Here is a 24,056-nt window from a genome sequence, read left to right as displayed (position 1 = left end):
CCCACATTGTCGTCTGTAATGGCGATTCACCCGCGACCAGTCAATGGTCATGATGGACAAAAGGCATCGTTTAATAGCGTTACAGTATGAAAGTAGCACTTTGCAAGTTCCAAACCTGCTGTCGAGATATCGACCTCTCTGCATGATTTGCACGCCGAGAGGGGAGACCTGTCGCATCTCTACAATTTTATCTCGCACTCCGGTGGTCCGCGCGCGCGAGAGAAAAAAGAAAGGATAAAGGAAAATAAAAGACAGAGAAGGAATAAAGTGTAAGAGTAACCATGTCCTTCGAGGGACACAATAGAGATGAATAAGATTGGTAAATAACGCCCCTACAATGGTAACAGATGCCATTCTTGTCGTGACAGGGAGGCTTCAACGATTCCTCGTTGACAGACAGCAACGAGGAACGGGTGGCGACTGCGCTATAAAGTATAGCCACATCAGCTCGCTGTCATTTCAAGGGCTTCACCTGCTCTGGCGTTGTTGTTGTTATTATTAATTTTTTATCGGGAGAGATGACATTGTGTTATAAATGGGCCAAAAGTAAACCTGGAAACTTTCGAGAACGTTTAGTGCACCGCAACTGCACAGATTCGAGACAACACATTGAAATCCATAACGCCACATTGACGGGCCGGCGCTGAAGTTCCGGCCCGCACTTAAAAAAAAAAAAAACACATTGGCCTTCATTTTCTATCCCTTTAATGGGCACAAGCAGAGAAAACAGATCGCTTTGTGCCTAAATCATTAAAAGCGTGTACTTCATGAGGTATTCTTCATGGAAAGTCAGATCCGAAAGCAGACAAGCATTCCGCACCGGCGAAACAAGTGGGACCCATATGTAAAACAACCCACGTGGGCTATTTTCATCAAGCGGGGCGATACACGTCCTCGTAGCGCGTTTCCGCCTCCTAATGCCTGCCTGTAAGATGATCAGAAGCAGCCTGTGTAGCCTATATAAGCGCACTACACATGCAGCACGTGCAGGTTTCGCATGTTTTTGTTGTGGTTATTGCGCACGGTTTGTACCAGCACCGAATTCGTTCAGGGCTTCCCAGCAGGACAAGAATTCTCAGAAAACTGATGCCTAATTCCAATTGGAAAACCTCGAAGGCGATGAATTTCTCGTAAGTAGCGCTTTGATAGGTGAGTGAGGCCAATAATTGGATAATCCATTTTAGAAGGTGTGGGCATGGCGAGTTGAGATGCCCAACCTCACCAAAATCAAAGATTCACAGCTGTCCTGAAAACATGTCCCCAGGTACTTCTAATGAAAGAATGTGAGAGAAAGTGGGCTTTTACTGTGCCTTCAGTCTACTGCAAGAAGGAAAATTTGATCAAAATAATCGCCATTTGTCGCTGTGGTGGCTTGAAGAAAGGCGAAAGAAATGACTAAGCATAGTGGATGAGGAAGAGCACGTAAACAATCGGCACAATCGTTCCACCTCGTTGAACTATATGAAAATAAGAAAGCAAAAAATGCACTCAATAGGTTAAGAAACATAGCGAGACAGGAAAGCTCAGTTGCAGCTGTTACATTTCACCGCCACAGAGCAGCGAGGTTGCCCTGAAAAGTGGGACTGATATGGCCCACTGTCCCTCAAAGGGCCATTCTAATATAACCGACTTCATACCACGAAATTAACGAAAATGAAATAACGCTTTATTACTTTAAACTAATGTAATACATCTCTTTAGTGGCTCTTTCAGTCTAGTGAGCTGTGTGCTATAAAGCTGGACTGTCTAATTCAACTCAGCTGCCAGCCGCCAGCCACTGAATGCACGGACTGCTTAATAGGACAGTTCTTGTAGTTTCTGTTAGAGGTCGTGAGTTTGAACGTCCTTAAAGAAGCCCTCTACGCGAAGCAAGACCATCCGACGAGGTTGTTGTCAACAATTCATCTAGAAAATGAAATAATTAAGGGTCGAAAGGTGATACAAACGCGCAAGTTGGTACATCGTAACGATTAAAACATTGCCCAAAGAGATACGGTACATGAGGTGAGCGCAAACAAGCTGACGACCCCAAACTCGCAGCCGGCCAGCCTGCAAAAACAACACGTACAGGACAGTGCGTTCACAGAATCGCACATCTCCACGTTCACACAGAAAGGTCAGTAACCTTCGCCATGAGTCCGGAATGCCACAGGGACAAAAAGCACTAGGTATATCGCTGCACAAACACGGTAGCACTAAGAATGAGTCTGAAGCAAGCTATTGTTCTAAGCACTAACAAATTGGCCCTTGAGTTATATGCATGAAAGGCACATAAGCAGCTCATTTTGCTTCGTGGACCTTCTGAAACCAATGGTGCATAAGCAAGGAGAGGACAATGAACCCGTGTAGCGAGAATTTACTTTCGCTTTTGTTATATTCGAAAAAATGCGCTATTTAGAAATAAGAACGCCGTGGCTCGTTTCGAAAAACACTTTACTCCCCCCCCCCCCCTCCCCCAAGCGCTCCCGCTTTGCGACGTTCATTCGCGCCCACACAGGAAAAACGAGCAGCATCCCATACTTGTTTGCATCATTCCCGATAACCTGAAAAAGCTTTTGCGCTTTTACTTATCAGCAGTGTTCGCGGGATGCCAGGCGCATTTTCCGAACGTTCTTTGGTCCTTAATGTTATTCTCCTCCTGTTACAAGTGCATGAACAACGATAAGGGCGGTTCATTTCGCTGAACAGTATGCGTCATTCAAGGTGATGCCGCGGGCATATAGTTACGTTAAGCGAACTCGAAGAAATCATATTTCTCATTAGCTGATGATTAACGGCTTTCTTTTGTGTGTTGAAGCGACGAGCATTCACGCATTGCTACGCCGAATTTGCTTTATTTCATATTTTACTTTACTGCATGGTATGCGTTTTTCTTGCGCTTTTCAAGCCACCACAGTACAGTGTCATCATTTCAAGGTGTCGCCAGCGCAAGTGAACAGCACTGGTATCACAACAAGAAGCATCGGTTATTTTCAAGGTTTCATTTACTGGTTTACTGTCTTGCAGAAGAGTTGCGATATGGGTCAGTTGGCAGAAGCAGTTGGTACAATTGGTGTACATGCTTGTCAAAAGACGAACAGAGGAGAAACGTGGTTGTGTCCAGGGGCGGCTTGCAGGAACATTTAATAACGAAAGTAATAACGAATTTAAGAACGAGTTCCTAAATGTTCCATAGACAACGCCGAGTCCGCACAAGAACGCGTTCCTAAATTCGTTATTATTTTCGTTGCTAAATGTTCGTGCAAGCCGCCCCATGGTTGTGTCCAGAGAGTCATCGTGTCCAGTCGTTGTGTGTGCCACGTTTCGCCTCTGTTCTTCTTTTCACTGGTTTATACCTCAAGATTATTCTCCTGATTAGAGAAAAAAGCAAACGCTAGGAGAAGTAGCCATATTGCAGCCTGTATTTTTCAAAGCTCCAGCTACTGAAACAACGGCGTCGCTTTACAGATATCTGCTCTTCTTACCGAAGTTATATGAGGGTGAAAGCTACAGAGAAAGAAAAGAAAGAAATGTCGTAATTGCCATACACATCAGTCACACGATCACTTCGGTGGTAAGTTATTATTGTGGTATACCTTACAGTACAGGTAGCTGTCTCTCTCTGACAGTGTGCTTTTTGAACAATAAAATTGATCTCTCTCTCTCTCTCTCTCTCTTTGCAGTTCTTGCATAGAGTGGGAAGGAGGGTGGGGTGAGGCTTGGGGAGTGCTCTAATACGGCAGCACGGCAGCATGCCAGCAACGAAAAGATGTGACTAACCGGAAACAACATTAGCTCTGAAACTAACAGTGGCTTTGCGTAGCCAGAATCGAGATTAAACGCTACGCGCCGGCGTTCGATCAGTCCAAACGTTATTTATTTATTTATTTATTTATTTATTTATTTATTTATTTATTTATTTATTTATTTATTTATTTATTAAATGCAAGCGTGTTGCAGCTCCCTTCTAAGATCGCAAATGTCTCTTTGTCTAAGGCGTGGAGGCACTCGTCCAAGATAAGCCGCCCGCTTTGCGTGTGGCTATACACTGCCGACCCCGACATCAAAGAATGCGGCCCTGTCTTACGCCCGGAGGAAGAACATCTTCTCTAAACATTACTCCGCGCTACCTCTGTATACGCACATGGCAGCTGCAACCGGCATTCTTGAAGTCGCGAAAAGTTGCACGCACTGCGACGGGATGACGTAAGCTGTTCGCGACGAATTAACCACAACGCCGGCGCGCGCACTTCCTTTGCCCAACGTTGCACTCGGAGGAGGAACTTGCCTGCAAACATTCTCGCACGCACTCGGCGGGCCCGGGCAGCCTCGTCTCGGCGCCCGCGGACAAGCCGACGAAAGGGGTTGGAGTGCATAAGCCTCGTTCCCGAGGAGTTCTCCGGGTTTGTTTGCGTCGTCGACCTCCGGGCGGAGAGACGAGCTCGTCCCGGCAGCGCCGGTCAGAGCGGCGGCCGCTTTGCGCTTCTCAAAGGAGACGCACTCATTTGCATAAACCGCACGGTTATGAAGGAGTCTCGGCGGCCGTAGAAAAGCACTCGCCCCCTCCCCGTTGCTTCGAGGCTGCCGCAGCGCACTCAGAGGGCGCGGTGAAGCGGAGACCGACGCGCCCGGCCTCTAGCAGCGTTCTAAAGTGATCACTCGTCTCGAAGTATATGGTGGGGGAGGGACCCCTCGAGTGAGATGCCGTCGCATCTTTCTTCATTCGGCTGCTATCCATTTCGTTTATTTTTTTCTTTCTTTTGTTTTCGGTACGGCGCGGCACTCGACGAGTCCCGCGGGATGTAAATTGAAAGACAATGCGGATATTTGAGAGAGCTTCGGAGAACTGCCGTTTCTCTCTGGCTACATCACTCTCTTTTGCCTTATCCGAGTCCAGTACATTCGGCGCTCAGCGCCTTGCATGCTGGCAACGTTTGTACGTAAACTGCGGCGCGCGAGAGTACTGAATTCGAATTGGAAATGTCACGGGTGCCCGAAAGACGCTGGACGAGAATCGGACATAAAATAGCGTTGATAAGTTCCGAGACTCGCGAGCTTGGCTTTATACCGCTTCAGCGATATTTGCGAAGGTCAGCTCTAGTTGTACATACCAAGAAGGTCAGCCTATCTGTTTCCCAGCGACACGAAGGATGTCTTCTCCTGCTCTCTTTATTTTTTAGTTTGCTTTATCTTGGTATTATTCGTACTGCACTTTACTTTTTTAGACGTACTGACGTCACAAACGCATAGGGTGCGAGCAGAGGTGGAGAAATGACACTGACCTTGACTGCTGTGCGTCGTATGCTTCAGAGGTATGGGATCATTGATGGCTGCAATAGATGAGAAAACGAGGAAGCAACGAGTTAAACAAAGCAACAAACTAAGCATGGAGGATGAACAGTAACGATACGGGTTTGGCATCACGCAATAATCTCATACATCCCGCAGCGAAGAGATACCTCAGGCACCGTGCGAATGGGATGGCAAAAAAAAAAAGAGGAGCAAATTTTTCCGCTGGTCAAAATTACCTCTTGCGAAGACACGGACCGTATATGCGTAAGCTGAAGGAAGTTCGGATACCGATACGAGGTGAGCAAGGTTGTCTAATAATTCTATGCAGATTACCAATGGAATGTCCGAATTAAGTATGGCCGAACAGACGTTTCAATAGCACTCGGGGCTACGAGACAAAATTCACGAAACATCACAAACGCCACAGAGGAGCACTAATAATATATAATAATATTTGGGGTTTTACGTGCCAAAACCACTTTCTGATTATGAGGCACGCCGTAGTGGAGGACTCCGGAAATTTTGACCACCTGGGGTTCTTTAACGTGCACCTAAATCTAAGCACACGGGTGTTTTCGCATTTCGCCAGAGGAGCACTAATCATAGGTCCCTCAGCGATGGGGGTTGGCATGGAGTTCAGATAAAAGCTGGCCGCGCTTCTATCAGTGCTGGATCATGACAGCCGTAACTACAACGCTATGAGCCATCCATGGTCAGAAACAAAAAAAAGAAAGAAAGAAAAGAAAGGAAAAAAGAAAGCTCCCTTTTGATTACTTCTGCAAATACATTAGGACTATCACTCAGCAATTAAGTATACTTTCTCCCCTTTCTTTTTCTGAAGTGAAAACAAAACGTCACATCGTCAACGGTGTACCCTTTCGTCGCGCAGATTACCATTACATTAAATCACTACCAAATATCTGAGAGAGAGAGAGAGAAAGGCAAAGGAAAGACAGGGAGGTTAACCAGAGATTATCTCCGGTTGGCTACCCTGTACTGGGGGAGGGGAAAGGGGAAGCGATAGGTGAGAGGTAGAAGGACTTAAAAAAAAAACTACACACACACGCACGTACACACAAACTGTTTCTGTGGGCACTGTCACGCAGCCCGCAAAGGCGTTCCTACTGTGATGCAGTGCACCGTACAATCCTGAGTCACACAGTGAAGTCACAATCTGGCAGAAAGTCCAGTGTCTTTTAAATACCGCAGCAGCGCCTTCATAGCCGATCGCGCTGATGTTCGCGTAGGCCAGTGTCCAAGGATCTTGTTTTCTGACAGTGGGCGCTTGTCCAGTTTGTCTAGGGTGGCTGAGAGGACTGCTCTTTGCCGGTTGAAACGAGAGCACTCACAAAGAAGGTGCGAGATTGTTTCATTGCACCCGCAGAAGTCACAAAGTGGGTTGTCGGACATTCCGATAAGAAAGGAGTACGCATTTGAAAATGCTACTCCAAGCCATACACGAACTAGAAGGGTACAGTCGCGTCGTGGAAGCTCGGCCGGAATACGGAGTTGTAAAGTAGGGTCCAGGGTATGAAGTCGTGCACTCGTGAAATCGGATGAATTCCACTGAGCTAATGTCAGGTCGTTTGCCAGTACGGCAAGTTTTTTCGCTGCATCGGCTCTCGAAAGAGGAATGGCAACGCACCTGACGCCGTCATGGGCAGATCGGGCAGCTGCGTCTGCTCGATCATTGCCGTGTATGCCACAGTGACTAGGCAACCACTGATATATGATATCGTGTCCTTCTTCAACTATGCGATGGTGTACTTCTCTGATGTCTGCGACGAGCTGTTCATGTGATCCATGGCGCAGTGCTGAGAGTACACTCTGTAGGGCTGCCTTGGAATCACAGAAGACTGACCACGCATGCGGTGGTTCCTCCTGAATGAAATGGAGAGCCGCACGCAAGGCTACCAGTTCAGCAGCTGTCGTTGATGATACATGCGACGTTTTTAGCTGTATTTCGATGGATCTTGTTGGTATCACCACAGCAGCAGCTGAACTTGCAGATGTGACTGAGCCATCGATGTAAACGTGCACGCGGCCGCTGTGCACCTCATGTATAAGTTGTAATGTGGCCTGCTTCAGGGCAAACGACGGCATGTTAGCCTTTTTAGTGATTCCTGGGATGGTGAGGCGTACTTCAGGTCTGTGCAGGCACCATAAAGGTGTGGATGGTCTTGCTGCAGGCATGTAGTTCATTGGCAATGAGGTGCGATTGGCAACAATCATACGACTGATAGCTGCGTGTGGCCTTTCTGCGGGTAGAGCGGCAAGGTGGTGAGAAGGTAGTCGGGCAACGTGGCGAATATGTGCTCTGAGAGCGTCGGTTACCAAGTACGTTGTTATTGGGTGATCTCGAGCTATGACAATCGTTGCCGCTGTAGACGCACACCTCGGAAGACCGAGACACGTCCTTAGGGCTTGAGCTTGTAGTCCCTGGAGTACACGCAGGTTTGTTTTGCAGGTGTTCCCAATCACAGGGAGGCTGTATCTTGCGAAACCGAGGAACAAGGCGTTATACAGCTGTAGCATTGACCGCACCGAAGTGCCCCATGACTTTCCGCCGAGAAATTTGAGGAGATGTATTATTGTCAATAATCTCTTCTTCAGGTATGAAACATGCGGGCTCCATGATAGGTCTCGGTCAATAATTACCCCTAAAAAGCGGTGTTTCCGTGCATTTGCTACTGCTTGCCCATTGACCTTTACACTGTAACGCTTCATTTCCTTCCGAGTGAATGTAACAAGGCAGCATTTCTCTGAAGACAGCTCTAAGTTCTGTTTTCGCAAGTACAGAGATGTTATCGTAGCTGCCTTTTGTAGCCGTGCTCGTACCTGCAGTCGTGTTACGGCAGACGCCCAAATGCAGATATCGTCGGCATATATTGATACCTGAACTGTGTTGGGCAAGCATTGGACTAGGCCAACGAGCACTAGGTTGAATAGCGTCGGGCTCAACACTCCGCCTTGCGGTACTCCACAGAACGTTTGGTGTTGAGTTGTGGCGCCTTCCTCGGTCATCACGAAGAAATGCCTGTCGGTCAAATAACTGCACAGCCACTGAAAAGTGCGGCCACCGATTCCTGCTTTAATCAGAGCCTCTATAATGGCATAATGTGTTACATTGTCATAGGCGCCTTTTATGTCAAGGAATAATGCCGCAGTGAGTCGTTTCATCCGTTTTTGATGTTGAACATACGCGACCAAATCGATGACATTATCTATGGATGAGCGCCCACGCCGGAAGCCAGCCATAGCATCTGGGTACACGTTATAACTTTCCAGGTACCATTCCAGGCGCGTCAAAATCATTCGTTCCATTATTTTCCCTATGCAGCTGGCCAAAGCGATGGGGCGGTACGATGACAAGTTTAACGGTGATTTACCAGGTTTGAGAAGTGGAACCAAGCGGCTGCATTTCCATTCACGTGGAACCAAACCGTTGCGCCAAGACTCGTTGTAAAGGTTTAGCAGCATGAGGCGTGCATTCTGCCCAAGATTGGCGAGCGCCGCATAGGTAACACCGTCCGGCCCAGGTGACGAAGAGCGCCTGCAAGTCGCTAGTGCCGCTTCAAGCTCCTCCACCGAAAACATTACATCCATGCGGGAGTCCCGTGGCACAGGAGTGGCACATGGTGTAAGGGCGCGTTGAGGCTGCGAGCTGGCAAGTCTTGAGCAAAATTCTTCGGCAACGTCTATTTCGCTGCGACCTTGTTGCAAAGCGAGGCACTTAAAAGGAACACGCTGTTGCGGTGATGCACGAAGTCCACGCACAGTTCTCCATATCTGAGATAATCGCTGACGTGGATCCAACGACTCGCAGAAACGTTTCCATCTTTGAGATTGAAGTGCATCAATGCGGCGTTGAATCTTCTTTTGCATCCGCCTTGCCTCTCTGAGATCATGGATGGATTTGGTTCTCCTGTATCTTCTTTCAGCCCGCCGGCGCACTGCTCGTAGTCGCTGCAGTTCGGCTTCAAATTCTTCGTATTTCGGGAAAGGCTGAAAAGCACGCGTAGTATCTTGCATGGCTTTTTGAATTTCGTTTTCCAGACTTGAATGGTTCCCTAGCTGACATACTTCCTCCATGTGCGACCGAAACGCCGACCAGTCAATTCTCCAGAGTGTCGTGGAGGGGCATTTAAATAGTCCCTTGATCTTCAGGTACGTCGGAATGTGGTCGCTTCCACGGGATTCGATGTCTGGAAACCATTGCACGTTTCTTTCAAGACGCCGAGAAACCAGGGTCAAGTCTAGGCAGCTGCTGTATGTAAGCCCGCGTAAATATGTTGGGCTACCATCATTGAGGCAGTGAAGGTCGTGCTGTGTGGCAAAGGATGCTAGTCTCCTTCCCCTGGAGTCCATCTTCAAGCTCCCCCAAAGCGGATGGTGAGCATTAAAATCTCCGGTGAGAATCGTAGGGTGGGGTGTCGCTGATAGCACGTCGTGTAGTCGTTTAGAGTCGAATCCGCGTGAAGGAGCAAGGTAAACAGCAACGAGTGTGAACGTAAACTTGTTCGTTTTCACAATTAAACAAACGTACTGGTTGTCGTCGTGCGGCGGGACTGGGTGCAACACGTATGTCAGATCACATCTAATATATACAATTACCTTGCTTACATCACCACTTCGAAACGAATATCTGAGATATTCGTTTCGAAGGCGGGAACTTACGCTAAGCGGGAGGATATTACGTGTGAACACAATAAAAGCAGACGGACAGAATGGAGAGGAGAGGGATTGCCGTCAAATGACCATCGGCAGGTCCACAGCACCTGCCCGCTCTTCAGGCAGGAGGGCGTAGAAAGAGAGAGAAAATGATAAAAGGAAGGTAGGGAGGTTAACCAGGACTGAGCCCGGTTGGCTACCCTACACTGGGGAAAGGGAAAGGGGGACGGAAAGATGAAAAGAAGAGAAAGTCCACTGGAGATATCAGTCGGTCACTCAGTCCGAATCACAGGCGCTCACTCGATCCGGTCGCTTTCAAATACCGCAGCAGAGCTTTTGTGGCCTTTTGTAGCTGCGATATGCGAGGCCAAGGTCCCAAGATCTTCTTCAAGGTGAACGGCTTCCCATCCAGCTGATTGAGAGCTGTGCAGAGGTCTTGCCTTTCGTTTTCATAAGATGGGCAGTAGCACAGTAGGTGTTCTATGGTTTCCTCGACACCGCAGGCATTGCACTCGGCGCTATCAGCCATTCCAATCAGAAATGCATAAGCATTTGTGAATGCGACTCCCAAACGTAAGCGGCACAGCACTGTTTCCTCATTTCGCGGAAGACCTGGTAACAGCCGCAGTTGCATAGAGGGATCGAGGGTATGCAAGCGATGGTGAGTGAATTCAGATGTGTGCCACTTCTCCAATGTCAAAGAGTGCGCTAGCTTGCCTAAGTGTCGGGCTGCGTCGGTCCGCGATAAAGGTATTGAAACAAGGGTTGCTCCTTCGTGTGCTTTTCTAGCAGCTTCGTCAGCGAGGTCGTTGCCGGAGATACCGCAATGACCAGGCAGCCACTGAAACACGACGTCGTGTCCTTTCGCGATCATGAGATGGTGCATTTCTCGTATCTCCGACACGAGTTGTTCACATGACCCGCGACGAAGAGATGCCAGAAGACATTGTAAGGCTGCCTTGGAATCACAGAATATAGCCCACCGATTAGCCGGTTGGTTATTAATATAATCAATGGCACCTCGGAGGGCAACAAGCTCCGAACCAGTCGAGTTTGTCAAATGAGAAATCTTGTATTGGATGCTTAGTGATCGTGATGGTATAACCACTGCGCTGGTGGAGCTGGTCTGAGTGGAAGAGCCATCCGTATATATGTGTATTCGATCAAAGTAGAAAGTGTGCAAACAATCCAGAGCTGCTTGCTTCAAAGCCAAGGTAGGCAGGTCGGTCTTCTTTCTTATTCCTGGAACCGTAAGACGCACTTGAGGTTGTTTTAAACACCACAAAGCTGAGGTTGAACGTGAAGAGGGTGTGAAACCCGATGGTAAGGAGGCACGATGGATGTTGACCTTGTTGGAGAAGGACGCCTGTGGTCGTCGTTCCGGCAGGCATGCAAGAGAGCTTGACTGCATCCGTGAAACATGACGAACATGGGCTCTAAGCGTTTCGGTACTAATATAAGTCGTGATGGGATGGTCTTGAGCCATTACAATGGTTCCAGCTGTTGAAGCGCTGCGCGGAAGGCCTAGGCAAACACGTAGTGCCTGCGCCTGCACGCTCTGAAGTTCTCGAAGATTTGACTTGCATGTTTTAGCAAGCACGGGAGAACTGTAGCGTAGGAATCCGATGAACAGTGCTCTATATAACTGTAGCATGGAGCCCACTGACGATCCCCATGTTTTGCCGGCGATAAACTTGAAAACGTGAACAATAGATGTGAGCTTCTTCTTTAAGTGGGCAACATGAGGGCTCCAAGTGAGGTCTCTGTCTACAATGACGCCCAAAAACCGGTGATTTCTCTTGTAGGAGATAGGCTGACCATTGATGCATACCGGATAAGGACTCATTGCTTTTCGCGTAAAAGCGACTATCGCACATTTTTCTGTTGAGATGGTAAGGCCTTGTGCGTGAAGGTAGTCAGATGCCTGCGTTGCTGCTTTCTGTAGCCGTGCGCGAACCTGCAGGCGAGTGACCGCTGATGTCCAGATGCAGATGTCGTCGGCGTAGATTGAAACACTCACTGTTTCTGGTAGGGATTTGGCCAGCCCAAGAAGCGCGAGGTTGAAAAGAATAGGGCTTAGAACACCACCTTGGGGAACGTTGGGTCAGTAACTACTTGACACAAAGGTCCTTGTTCGTACGAACGGAAGATGGTCCGACTACCGACCACTACACATGCCGAGGGCGTAGAAAGAATTCGAAGAATGAAAAGGGGGTAACGAAATAAGAAATCGCACGCTCACCAATATTGTGGAACAAATAACCTTTAAAAAAAAGGACCATTTTCACCAGCAACGTTAAACAGGCCTCAGTATCGCTGCATGACTATCTGAAGAAGAGGAATGCGATAATGTCTCTAAATTACCTGGCTGACGAATTCTTCAGGGGTATAAGTGCGGCAAGGAAATCCACAGAATGAGGAAAGCAACGCGCACAGCGTTTGACGTCGGGACCCCGTCAGTCGTCAACGTATGTAGCTGCGGTCACGAAGCGCCGTATGCGACGTTCTCTTTTGTAGCACGCAAACCGTGCCTCAACTATACGCTATTGACAGAGCTCTCGACTCATCTCAGCCGAGCGCCCAATCCTCGTGGGGCGAGCTTGACACAGCGGGCACGACATGTCCGTCTACTACCGCTCGGCAGGGCAATGGAATGTAAACATCCTCGACGATGGAGGAGGAGTAGCGCGGTAAAATGCCCGTATCTCGCCGAACGCAACCGCAGCGCACCGCAGAACCGCGCGCTTGTAATAAGCCTCTCATCTTGTCTGCCGCATCCGGATATGGCGCAACGGTGCGCGTTCACTTCTGCAATCATCTTCGTGGCAGCGGTAGGAAATGCTTGGGCAGCACAGACATGCAATACGGGAGCGCATGACTGGTTATAGTATATACTTTGGCAAAGCAGGAAGTTTTCTTTAAGAACGTCGAGCGAGTAATATGCTGCACCTCATTTCGCGTGGTCTATCGCACGATCCTTAGTCAACTGCGTTTCGTTACAGGCAGTAAAAGAAAAGTCATTGAATAAGGAATAAAAGATGAAAAAGAATGGAAGAAGAAATCGCGGAGATATGTCGCTAAGGGCCCCATGATTATTCTCATCCCGACGGAGACAATAATAGAAAAGTGCTGTCTGATTGGCTGATAGAGGGCAATAATGGCGGGGCACATCCGCGAATAAACGATGCAAAGCAAGCTAACAGCACTAACTGAAGCATGTCAGAAATTGGGACCTTTATCACAGAATATGCGACAACTTACCGAGCCGTCCATGCCTTGCTCAAATTTTTGAGCAACGCAAGTCTTAATTCCCACGTGCGGAAACGCTCCGAAGACACGTTTGTTCTTATTATATCTCTGTCTATATAGTCATTATTAATGCCCTCGCAAGCATCAACATAACCGAGGATAACTGTCGAAAAGCTTAAATTGGGTGTATCAAAGAGAAAGTACATAGAGGTTTTTATCACTAAGCACGGAACACTGAAGCGGTCTTGCAGCGAAATATGTGATATGACACTTGTGGCACCAATTTCTTTTTTCTTTTTCTTTTTTCGTAAAGCTAAATAATCGCTATCTGACTTAGTCAGATGAAGGTTACATACGTAAGGAGCTCAATGTGTCCGTTCTTCCCAAGTTCTCGCTCTGTTCAGATCTCGCACCTTTCGCTCCTTGGAGGGCGCTGCATTCGCAACTGCGACGGGTCACTGGCCGCGGCGTGTCGCGCGATGTTGCGGGCTGTGAACGGACGGTTCCCTTCTGCTCGGCTGCTTCGTAAACTGACGGACATTCAAGCTTACCGAAAAAAGCCCGGCGCTTATTATAGACACGCGTGCGTTTGGCAGGAGAGAAGACACCGCCGCTCAAGAGCTGCCACGAGAAGCAGACGAGAACCGAACAACAAAAACGGGCTATATCACACGAGGAGTAAGCAAGGCGCGCAGCGGCAGTTTCATTTTCTTGCTTCTTGTCTCGGTAATCCAGGAAGTCGATTAAGGAAGTGACCGGCGGCCCGCTAGGCGCGGCGACCAGGCGGAAGTCAGGGCGGCTAAGATGCGAGAGGCCACAACCACCACTGCGCGCGCGAGCCTTGTTGTGACAGGTCGCGCGCGCGGAGCATCGCGCTCGAGTCAGGCGCAGTCGCACGCCGGCACAGCAGCAACAGCAGCAGCAGCAACGCCCACCATGGCTTTCGCAGCGGGATGTAGACGCTCCCCTCTCCTCCATCGGTTCTTGACGCTAATCCTCCTGCGTCACGGGCACCACCGGTGCACGGGGCCCTCGAAGCGCTGGGAGAGCCGCACAGCGCGCGCTGGTTGACGCGTGGTGGAGGAATAACAGGCGTCCCTCGAGAACAGTTTGTTACGACGACGGAGCGCCGTGAAAAAAAAAAGAAGAAAAAAAAAAGAAAGATACCTAGAGCGAAAAAGTCGAACCGACCGAGACTGGAGAGCACCATGCTGCGTGCAACGCAATTCAATCTTGTTTGTACAGCACCGGAAGGAGAACCGGCGACGCCACGACGAAGTCAAGTCGGAAATACATTTCTGTGGAACTCTCGCGGCATCTTTCCAACGGTAACAGATGAGTTTCTTAGGGGAAAGAAATATTGCAGCTGAAGGATGGACGTTGCTTTCCTCAACCATTCCGTCACTAAAACCGCGCAAGAGATGACTTCCAACATATTTGTAATTTTTTAGTTTGCAATAAAGTTTCTGAGAAAGAGTACAGTTAAATGTATTTTGATATCCGCGTCCAGTGCAATTTTCTTTAAATTGTGAAAAATTAATTAGCCGTCACAACATGTGGCTCCACAGGCTGCTTCCGGAACCGAAAGGCGGTGTTGCTACTTGTATCTCCCTTTCGTGTCGTTTTCTTGGCCACTTGGAAACTTTTTCAAGAGAAGCGGCCTGCTTTCAATCTCGGTATATAGCCTATAGCATGCTAAACGAAAGCAAGGACCAGTTCATGCGTCAAGAAAGACAAATCGTAACGCTACTAAAATATTCGAGCACACAAAAGTTACAATAGTAGCGAAATCACAAAATTAACTGGCAAATTGAAACAACAAAACGCGAACCGGCGTTACGTGCTTGTTTACGACGTTGCTATTCGTCGCGGCGTGGTGACGTGAGTGCAAAACACGGAAGGACGTTCCCGGGTGGGACTTCGGCGAACAGTCGTGCGTTTAAGTTGAATGTCCACTGCGTTTCTATAATGCTGCTTGACGCTATAACACTTTGTTCCCGTGTGGAGGCATTAATGACTGCGTTTGTACTGTAGACCTCGGAGACCACAGCGCGATCCTATGCCATCAGCTTTTTGGTAGGCACATGGAAAGAGCGTTGCCCGCCTTTTTCTTAAAGCTGAAGAAGAGATAAATGTCTGCGCAAGGCACGCATGCTGAACGAATATGCGTACTCGCCCTTCTTTTGTATTCTGGAATGCATCATGTAACCGCGCAAACAACAAAGGACAAGGAAGGAAACACACAGGACAGGCGCGCCTGTCCTGTGTGTTTCCTTCCTTTTCCTTTGTTGTTTGCGCGGTTACATGATGCATTCAAATATCAACCACCAACTAGCCCGCCTAGCCCTGTTAAATTTTGTATTCTCTCTTCTGCAATACGAAATCGTAATACAAAGAGGAGAGGCCGGGAGGTTAACCAGAGGTAAGTTTTCGGTTTGCTACCCTGCACTGGAGTGGGGATCTACGGGTTGGAAAGAGGGAAATATATATATAGAGAGAGAGGGAGAGAGAAGAAAAAAAGAAGAGGTATCAGAAAAATCGTTGAAATTACAAGCGTTCACAAAGGCCGGTTCATCTGAAGAAGCGCAGTAGAGCTTGCACCGCCTTCTATGCGATGTTAAGTCGCGTTGAAGTTTCAGAATTCTTTCTTCCGACAGAGACTGGTCGTCGAACTGGTTCAGCACGACGGAAAGCGATTGTGTTTGCACACTGTACTGCGGGCACAGGCATAGAACATAACGAATTGTTTCCTCGTCGCCACAATCGCCATATACTGCGATGTCGGCCATCCCTACGCAGGACGCGTAGGTATTGGTACACGTGACGCCCAACCATAGCCTGCACAATAGGAGCGTTACATCAACAAGCGCCTACTGGAGTTTATCAGAGGACATCGCCATAAGTGACGCAAATGATCTAGCTGGTGGCCCTTGACTGGAAGTGCTTGCATTCGCTGGAACCTTTTCGCGATATCTGTGCATAACAAAGAATCGCTAAAAATTCACGTACAGCAGAGAGAATATGTATAGCATCACAGCAAATCGCCTGAACGGAACAATCGGTTGAATGAAAGACAACACAACATGCAAGAAAATGTGCCATGTGAACGAGGACGCAGAAAGAAATCCTCGTGGTATCTCTTACTTAGTCATGCGTTCTCCTTAACATCGCACCATGTTCACTCACGAGAGCAGCACAAGGGGGTGGGGTGACTGGGAGAAGGTACACTCCGATCCGTGCGTCGGCACAATTTTCAGAACAAGCCCTCTCACACTATCAGACTACGTTGATACTGAAAACTTTCACCTGTTCCTTCACTGGCCGCGCCGCCATTGTTCTAAGGCAATAACGCACCGTGGAACGAGGGGCAGAGTCACCCACGATCGGACAATATCAAGTTAAAGTAGTAGCAGACACGGTTACGCTGCCTCTAGCAGCAAAGGCGGCTCGCGTCTGAAGTACAAATAACGCTCCCGCAAGAGAACGAGTGTAGCGAAAGAGTGGCCCCGGCGGCCTCGTAACTTGGCTGCCGCCGCCTGGTCGACCGGCTGCCGCGAGCGTAGCGATGCTCAAAGGGGAAGGGGGGTGGGCGTCACACGGCCTGAACAACAAGGGGACCGAGTGAAGTAAGCGGCGGCAGACAGCGAGAACTGGTTATGCACTCTTGACCTTGCCGCCGGGTAGACGCCATGTTGGCGTGCGCGAGTGTGCACAGAGGACCCACCGGCCGGTCACGCCGGCCGCGGTGCCGACCGGACGCCGCCGCCGCTGCGGCAGGCGAGGCTGCGTACACGCGGGCTGCGGCTATCCGCGCCGACGCTCGACGCGCATCTAGGCGCGAACCAACAGCGTGACGCTTGTGCCACACGCTCGATGATTCCAGCCCTACGTGCTTAAAATGGCACGTACTACGTACAAGGTACAGTGCTCGGCGAGCGAAGCGAGGTACTCGGACCGCATGGCAGCCGGCGAATTTTGCGCCACCAGCGAACGCTCTGTGATTGCTGAAGGGATTGAATGCATTCAGAATGCATCACAAATTCTCTCGCTTTCATGTGACAGAAAGATGGGTCACCTCGGTTTCCCAGCGCCTACCGGCGGCATAAAAATTGCCGGCAGCCTTGCACTCCTAGTTTCGCGTTTCAGTCACTGAGCACTGTACACGTACGTACCGTCATTTCGTCCCATAGTGCCGGACATGGCGCTAGGCACTTGAAAGAAAGATGCATGTTCGTTCTTGAACTAAGGAACGTTAGTCACATGCGAAGAGCACTTGCTCTTGTTTCAAAGCGATGCTTTCTCTGACATTTCCTCTCACTTTGTGGGTGATGGCTGCTGGTTGCTGCTTGTTGCCGATTATACAAGTTGGGTCACTGGGTATATGAAATGTGGACTGTGGCACTGGGTATGTGCACGCTCTTGGCCAATCTCCCGGAATGGGTACGTGCCACCTGGGAGGTGCTCGTACACACGAGCGGAACAAGAGGCAAGAAGTGAAGAAGCGAAGCAACCGAGAAACAAGTTGAGTGAACAAACTCGATCAGCCTCCTCTCTTGGAAACTACCACAGGGATGTTTGCTCAGCCGTGGAGGAACGCGCAGTTGTTTCAGGGAGATTTTCTTAAGTTCATCATACGTTACTTTGTATTCAACTGTTCGTGACAATGTTACCAATTTTAGTTGATGCTGAAATTTCCTAATACCATCAAAATATTGTCCAATCACCCGCAGTGGGTGTGTGCCACCATAATAGGAAAACAAAGCCAGACCAAACCAAAATCGGAGCACAGCTTGCATTGAGCGAGAGCTACATAGAAGTCAAGTGAAGACATGGTACTAAACATCAAAGAAAGCTTCGCTTATCCACCGCTTTTTCTTCCGCATTTGGTTGGATGTTTCTTTTTTCTCTCTTTCTTGTGGTTGTCTTTAGTTTGTCACGTCAATTTAAGCTTATCGATAAGGCATGCCATGATGTTCAACCAATAAAACAAGACGAATGTTAGTGCTCGAACTTGTTCCATTCAAGTTCTTTCCTCCTGTGTTTGGTTCTATAAGATGGAATGGATCACGGTTATTCGATCAAACATTCCAGTTGCTCAATAAAGTGAGGAAGGTGATCGTAGAAGAAATAAGAGATAGGTGGAATGCGAAGCCCCTGAACACTCCTTTGCAATGCTGCTTCGAGTTCTAAAGTCATTTGTTATCGCGTGCGCTTTGTCGCACTATCCTTTGTATAGGCCTGTAAATTAAGGAAAACGAACGTCGTGTACACATGCCGCTAAAGGAGGGGGGGTGGAGGGGAGGCACCCCTTTGTCGCACTTGAAATGATAACATAAATGTACAATACATTCTTGGTGCACCGAGTACCGGAAGGAAGCGCATGATATCAAACAGGTAACCTCGGGGATCATCTACATAACTATACGTGGTCCACGCGGGGCACGTCTTATTGACGAGCATTGTGCTGTCGAAAGGGCTAGCGACACATCTCTCGAAAAGTTTACGACTGCATGTACACGTGTTCCAATTAGAAGCAACGCCAAAAGAGTTTAGTATAATACTCCTCTTCTGAAATCGTATTTCCGCTCCCAGCAAGACCGTCTATGGCAATTTTACTCTGTCACACTTTCACTCTCTATTAGATCAGGGTTTACGTTCAGAATAGCAAACATTGAATGCAACTGAGCACAAAATTTAGGACTATTTTCCCTTTAAAAACCAGAGAACCACCCTCATCGACACCCTCCCACCGTAACTATAGAGGTTAAGGGTGAACGAATTCACACCGGTGATTGAAAGAGCTGGCGCGACCGAACCGCGTCTGGCAACTAATTGAGCGACGCACGTGACTGATGTTCACGCCGGCAAGAGCGACGTGCCCGTTTCCACGATGAAATGCATCACGATTGATGCCGTTCACGTTTTCTCGCGCCACTATAACTACGTAAGGAAAGTGTCAGCGTATGCAGTGCATACATATGTGCAGACGTCCTGCTCCTGCGCCGCCGATTGCATGATTCAGTAGATTTGCGAGTGCAGTCGCGTGAATGAAAAATAGCGCAGCCACGAGCGACGGACGCAGAACAGTCGCTTTTCGACCAAAGCGACCACTTGTGACCAGTCGCTTTGAAGCCGACTTGGTCGCGCGATCTTCCACCTAAACGTCCACCCAAACTAACCACATCAGGCTGGGAAAGCTCTGGTACGTTACAGTTCGCACCCTCTTATTTTCTTCCAGTGTATTCCCAACCAATGATCCACCATTATCATCTCCAGTCCTCTTCCTTCTTCATCAGAGGCTGATGCATTGGCAAAATACCTCTAGTTTTTTCCCTGTTTAATAAACGTTTGTGAAATAAAACAAACAGCCTTCATGTTTATTCATATGATAACGAGAAGAGGAAACACGGATGCAGCTTTGCGGCTTCGATCGTATTTGTTAGCATCTAACGACACTATCGTGCACGCCACATTATCTTATTCATCGATCGTGCATGCGCGTGAGATATTGTAGTCATCAGTCGACTAAAAAAAACTTCTCGCTCCTGTCAGAAGATTATTTACGTCAACCGATGACGAAATGCATTCTAAAACGTGGCGTTGGGCTAGTCATGCGTACATCTTTGAACTCTGTCCCGCATGACTGCCTTTTGGCAGCTCTGCAACAGTTTACTGAAAGCAATGGTGGCACCAATTTTCTGAATTGCTGAGGTTTAACGGTAACGAACTTCGTGCTTCTGCTTGAATTTTATCTTTGTTTACGTTCATTAAGTTTGACAAGGAATTCTACTTGCAACGCAATAGCAATTGTATAGCATCATGTCGTGCGCGTACTTCGCACTATCTTCCTATACAAAATGGTTAAGTCACTTCATGAACGTTATGACAATGAGCCGCACACTTCGCGCCTTCAGATAAGCCGACAACGTTATGATGGTTTTTGCGAAGCAGGAGATGGATTAGAATGAAGCGAGACAGCACGGGGTCGCGCCGTGTGTAACGGCAGCCAATCAACATTTTAGATGCCTTCGCGTATTCACTAATAACAGAATAGCAAGCGAGCGAACAAACAAATAGAACGGAATGCACATGGTTTCATCAAGCTATGTTTCATTTACATGATGCTCCCTAGAAGCGGTGTCAAAGGCGCCTTCCCGAAGCACAAATCGCTGTTGAAACAGGGCGACGCGTGATGAGCCGGGTGCGGTGCACAAGAAAAAATAAAAGGAAAACAAAAGAAAGACTATGGACAAAGCGCCCCACGCAACGTGCCTGAAGCAGGTGGCGAGACCGCGCCGTGACGCATGCATGTTGCACAGCTTCCTCTTTTAACACCCGACGACGTCGGGTAGTTCTTCACTTCTTTCCCCCTTTCTTTTTTGACTTACACTGATCCGTGCTTTAGGCACTCCGCCGTGAAAAAGAAAGAAAATAATAAAAAAATGAAGCGATAAAAGGCCCGCGAGTGGCGAAGCATCAGTTTTAAGCGCAAGCTAGCAGGATCAACTGAACACGATAACGAAGTACAGTTGAAGGCACCGCTCTTCCTTAACGAGTTCTTGATGGACAAACTGAGCAGCTCGAGCGCCATAAGGTTTCTATTATTAGAAGGATGCTACTGCGCACCCTAAGTGTGCTCCGCATCTGTAAGATCGCCTGCTTCACGAAAGCAGACAAATTATAGTACCGTTAACTCCACATACCGGGAGCCACGGCTGCTTTGGAGATGCAAGTTACGTGTGGTTAAGGCTCTCGCGGTAGCGTGCAAGCGTAATCACCGCGAAATATTACCGCTACGTGAAGAATAAATAAAAACACAGCAGAGTGGAGCGAGATTGTGCAATCGCCAATCAAGATTTATCGAAGTTGCTGCCTTCGAGCGCTTGTGTTAGCTTTTCTTCTTTTCAAAGCTCTGCGATTAATCCAAACACTCAAATATTGTCCAGCACATCATCTTTAACATGCCCTTCATTTACTCCAAATTTAAACTCGATGCAGCATTTTCATTAGAGCCACGCGATATTTAATTTTCCCAGGACACCGCCGGAGAATTTGGTTATATCGTTTTCGAGCGGTTAGAGTTGTATGCTAGCAGCTTCGCTGTAAAATTGTTTCGAAAACTTGGCCATGCAAGAGGCGCGTGAACGCAATGAATGCAATATTTCTTCGCGCTTTACTTGTTGCGTCAGGTATAGTTGTGGATGGTCTCTCTGCAACGTCCGCATTATATTAATACACTGTGCTCACGCACGAAGCTAATTACAGAGAGAACTTTAACTATGCACGCTTGAACTTACTAAAGAACTACGACCATGCCAGGTGGATCTTTCATATCCAGGATATGCACGCACAATTCAAACATGTGCTCCTTCTTGCATTGCCACTTTAACGAAATGGCATAAACAAACACGTGGCTGAAAACGCTATTTCAAGTCGCATAGGCAAATTGCTAGGCCTGACTTTCGCATTCGGAAACACAGCATATAGGCATCCGCTTTTCTTGCATGTGTAACAGTGAAACACACAATTTTAAGCGGTAATATCAAGATTCTGCTGAAATATGACAAATTTGCAGGTCGCGCCACTAATGGTGATTTGAAGTGCTGCGAAACTTGTCAATTGCGTGCAGTATTACGCAAGTAAGAAATTCTGAGAGACTGGCCGACAGCTGTAGGTGTAGCAAAAAAAAATCATAATAATAATACTTTCCGAAAAGGCTATCAAAGTAAGTTTAACTCCAGTTTAAAGGCACCAGATTTAACTTAAAATCCTCACAAAATTGTGACAAATGCATGAATCTATACGGCAGAACAGGCATAAAAAGAAATAAATAAAGAAACTACAGAATGAAACTAGTGCTGCAACAAAGCGGTGCAACCGGTCGTGCCATATACGTTTCGTAAGACCACCCGACCAGTGGGCTGGGGCTACCAAAGCGGCACTGACCTATTAGATAGGGCGCTCTAATACGCTACGACCCTCTTGAACCCACGCTTTCCATTACCAAAGTCGGATTGGGAGAAGCTCAAGGAAAATGCAGTGCGGCAAAGCCTGGAAGCCATCAGCTTTTTTGAACAGACGTTTCAACGGACGCATTCGCAGTCACTCGCGCATCGCGCATTCAAAAGAATTTACGCCATGCTTATCCGACGAGTACACACAAGTGCAGTGAGCTTTACGAAGCTTCGCAAAAGCTTAGAGCAATCGCTGCTCCGGCAGCACAAAGAACACGCATTTGGGCTGGTACCCAAGCAAGTCCCGGAGTAATGTAGCTTCTCCGTGAGGTGACCATCCGCACGTGTGCGCAATGTGAGACTGTCCACGACAGACGCGGCCGAGGATTGTTCTAAGGAGCGACCGCGCGCCACTAATCCGCTACGACATAAGCACGGACCATGGTCGAGCCGGAAAAGGCCAAAAAAGAAAACGTATCGGATCAAAAAGTGGCGGGTAAATATAGAGTCGCAGGATGCACGCAGTGAGGCTAGGTGGCGTGTGAGAACGATTCACTGCGAGAAAGATGTCAGTATGAGTGTGCACGCGCTAAGCCTCTTTAACTGTACGTGTACTTCTAATCAGACAGTCATTTGTTTCCGTTATAATTTAAGCCTCAGACAGTGGTCCCTTTCATTTCCCTCTTAAGGCCCGTAATGTCAATCGAATCGCCAGCTCCGTATCCCTAAGTCGATGGCCCATGTGAGTGCGCGGGTTCTCGCCAGATCACTGAAGCTAGGCAGTACTGGGCTCAGCAAGTGCTCGACTAGCCTCAGTGACTAAATGTAGGCATGAAGTGATGGACAACCACACGTATTCACACGGATAGTACCCTTTTCCCGCCCTCTCCTTTCTTTCTTTTCCTCCCTTAAACCCCTTCCCGTCTGCAGGGCAGCAAACCGGACGTGCGCCTGGTTAACCTCCCTGCCTGTCTTTCCTTCTTTTCCTCCCCCCTCATCCTCGAGAGGGTGACTCCTCGAGATGTCTTGCCATGGACGTCTGGCCATAGAACATTTGTGGAGCGCAGGACACAAAGACGCAAATGAAGGTAAATTTAACACACATGAAACTGCCACTTTTTGAAAATATTGATTCTTTGGCGTGGTCGTTTTTGGACGGCGTTACATATTCCTGAAGTAACTGTTCTGCCACGATTATCGGTGGCGTTAATACGACCTCCAAGTCATAGAGCACACGTATTTCCTGCATTCTTGTGGCTCTTTGTGATATATAAAAATAAGCAATAGCAAGTTATGCGATATTGCACGTGCAATGCGGCGGTAGTCTGTTCCCGAACGTATAGAAGTAAGCGCCCACTTCCGAATAAACTTGACAGCAAACACAGTGCCGTGTGTGCTTAACCTTCTTCGCCGTCCGTGCCTCGTGCGCTGGAAAAAATCATCTATGACTACAAGGAATAAACTCGACTAGCTCAAGCGGCTACTGTAGGGCCACTTTACTCGCTTTAACAGCAGTTCGAACGGTGCCCTGAACCAATTGTGGCATTCTGTGGCACAACGACATACCTACAAATAAAAAAACAAACATCGATGCACGTGACAGGCGCTGTGACGTACGTCTGTGTGTCTTTCATTGTGGTCCTTGTCGTTGCGCTACAATATGCCGTCGAGGAAGCACCAACTGTAGCCAGCAGCATGTCCTCCTGACAGACCAGCGCATCCGGTGCTCGCCAAAACATGGTCCGCTGCCGGCGTATACCACGCGGCACATGTACTCCCTGCTGGCACAGCTGGTGCACGACACAACGTGCATCCGCACGACGGCACAGCTCAGCTGCATGAAACCTGCGGCGCGGCGCGGCGGCACCTGAAGTTCACTTCAACAAAAAAGTACACTGCGGCAGTACACTG

The 24,056-nt window shown here is 48.3% G+C and overlaps 1 protein-coding gene across 10 annotated transcripts in view; it reads right to left on the bottom strand.

Annotated features, from left to right (window-relative positions):
- Window positions 1-24,056, bottom strand: part of LOC135903907 (leucine-rich repeat-containing protein 24-like) — a 1,007,861-nt gene that overhangs the window by 272,916 nt on the left and 710,889 nt on the right. For 7 of the 10 annotated variants that reach the window (XM_070535219.1, XM_065434365.2, XM_065434370.2 and 4 more), the window contains one exon: window positions 5,262-5,309. The exons of 1 other annotated variant lie outside the window; for it this stretch is intronic. The gene's annotated coding sequence lies outside the window, so the exon portion shown is untranslated. Of the gene's footprint in view, window positions 1-5,261; window positions 5,310-16,335; window positions 16,355-23,762; window positions 23,967-24,056 lie in introns of those variants that run through there. 2 more of the 10 variants (XM_065434367.2, XM_065434369.2) reach the window with 2 other exon arrangements.

The sequence above is a fragment of the Dermacentor albipictus genome, chromosome 3, assembly GCF_038994185.2.
Source record: "Dermacentor albipictus isolate Rhodes 1998 colony chromosome 3, USDA_Dalb.pri_finalv2, whole genome shotgun sequence".
In the NCBI taxonomy this organism is placed as follows: domain Eukaryota; kingdom Metazoa; phylum Arthropoda; class Arachnida; order Ixodida; family Ixodidae; genus Dermacentor; species Dermacentor albipictus.
This window is presented reverse-complemented; position numbering and strand designations above follow the sequence as displayed.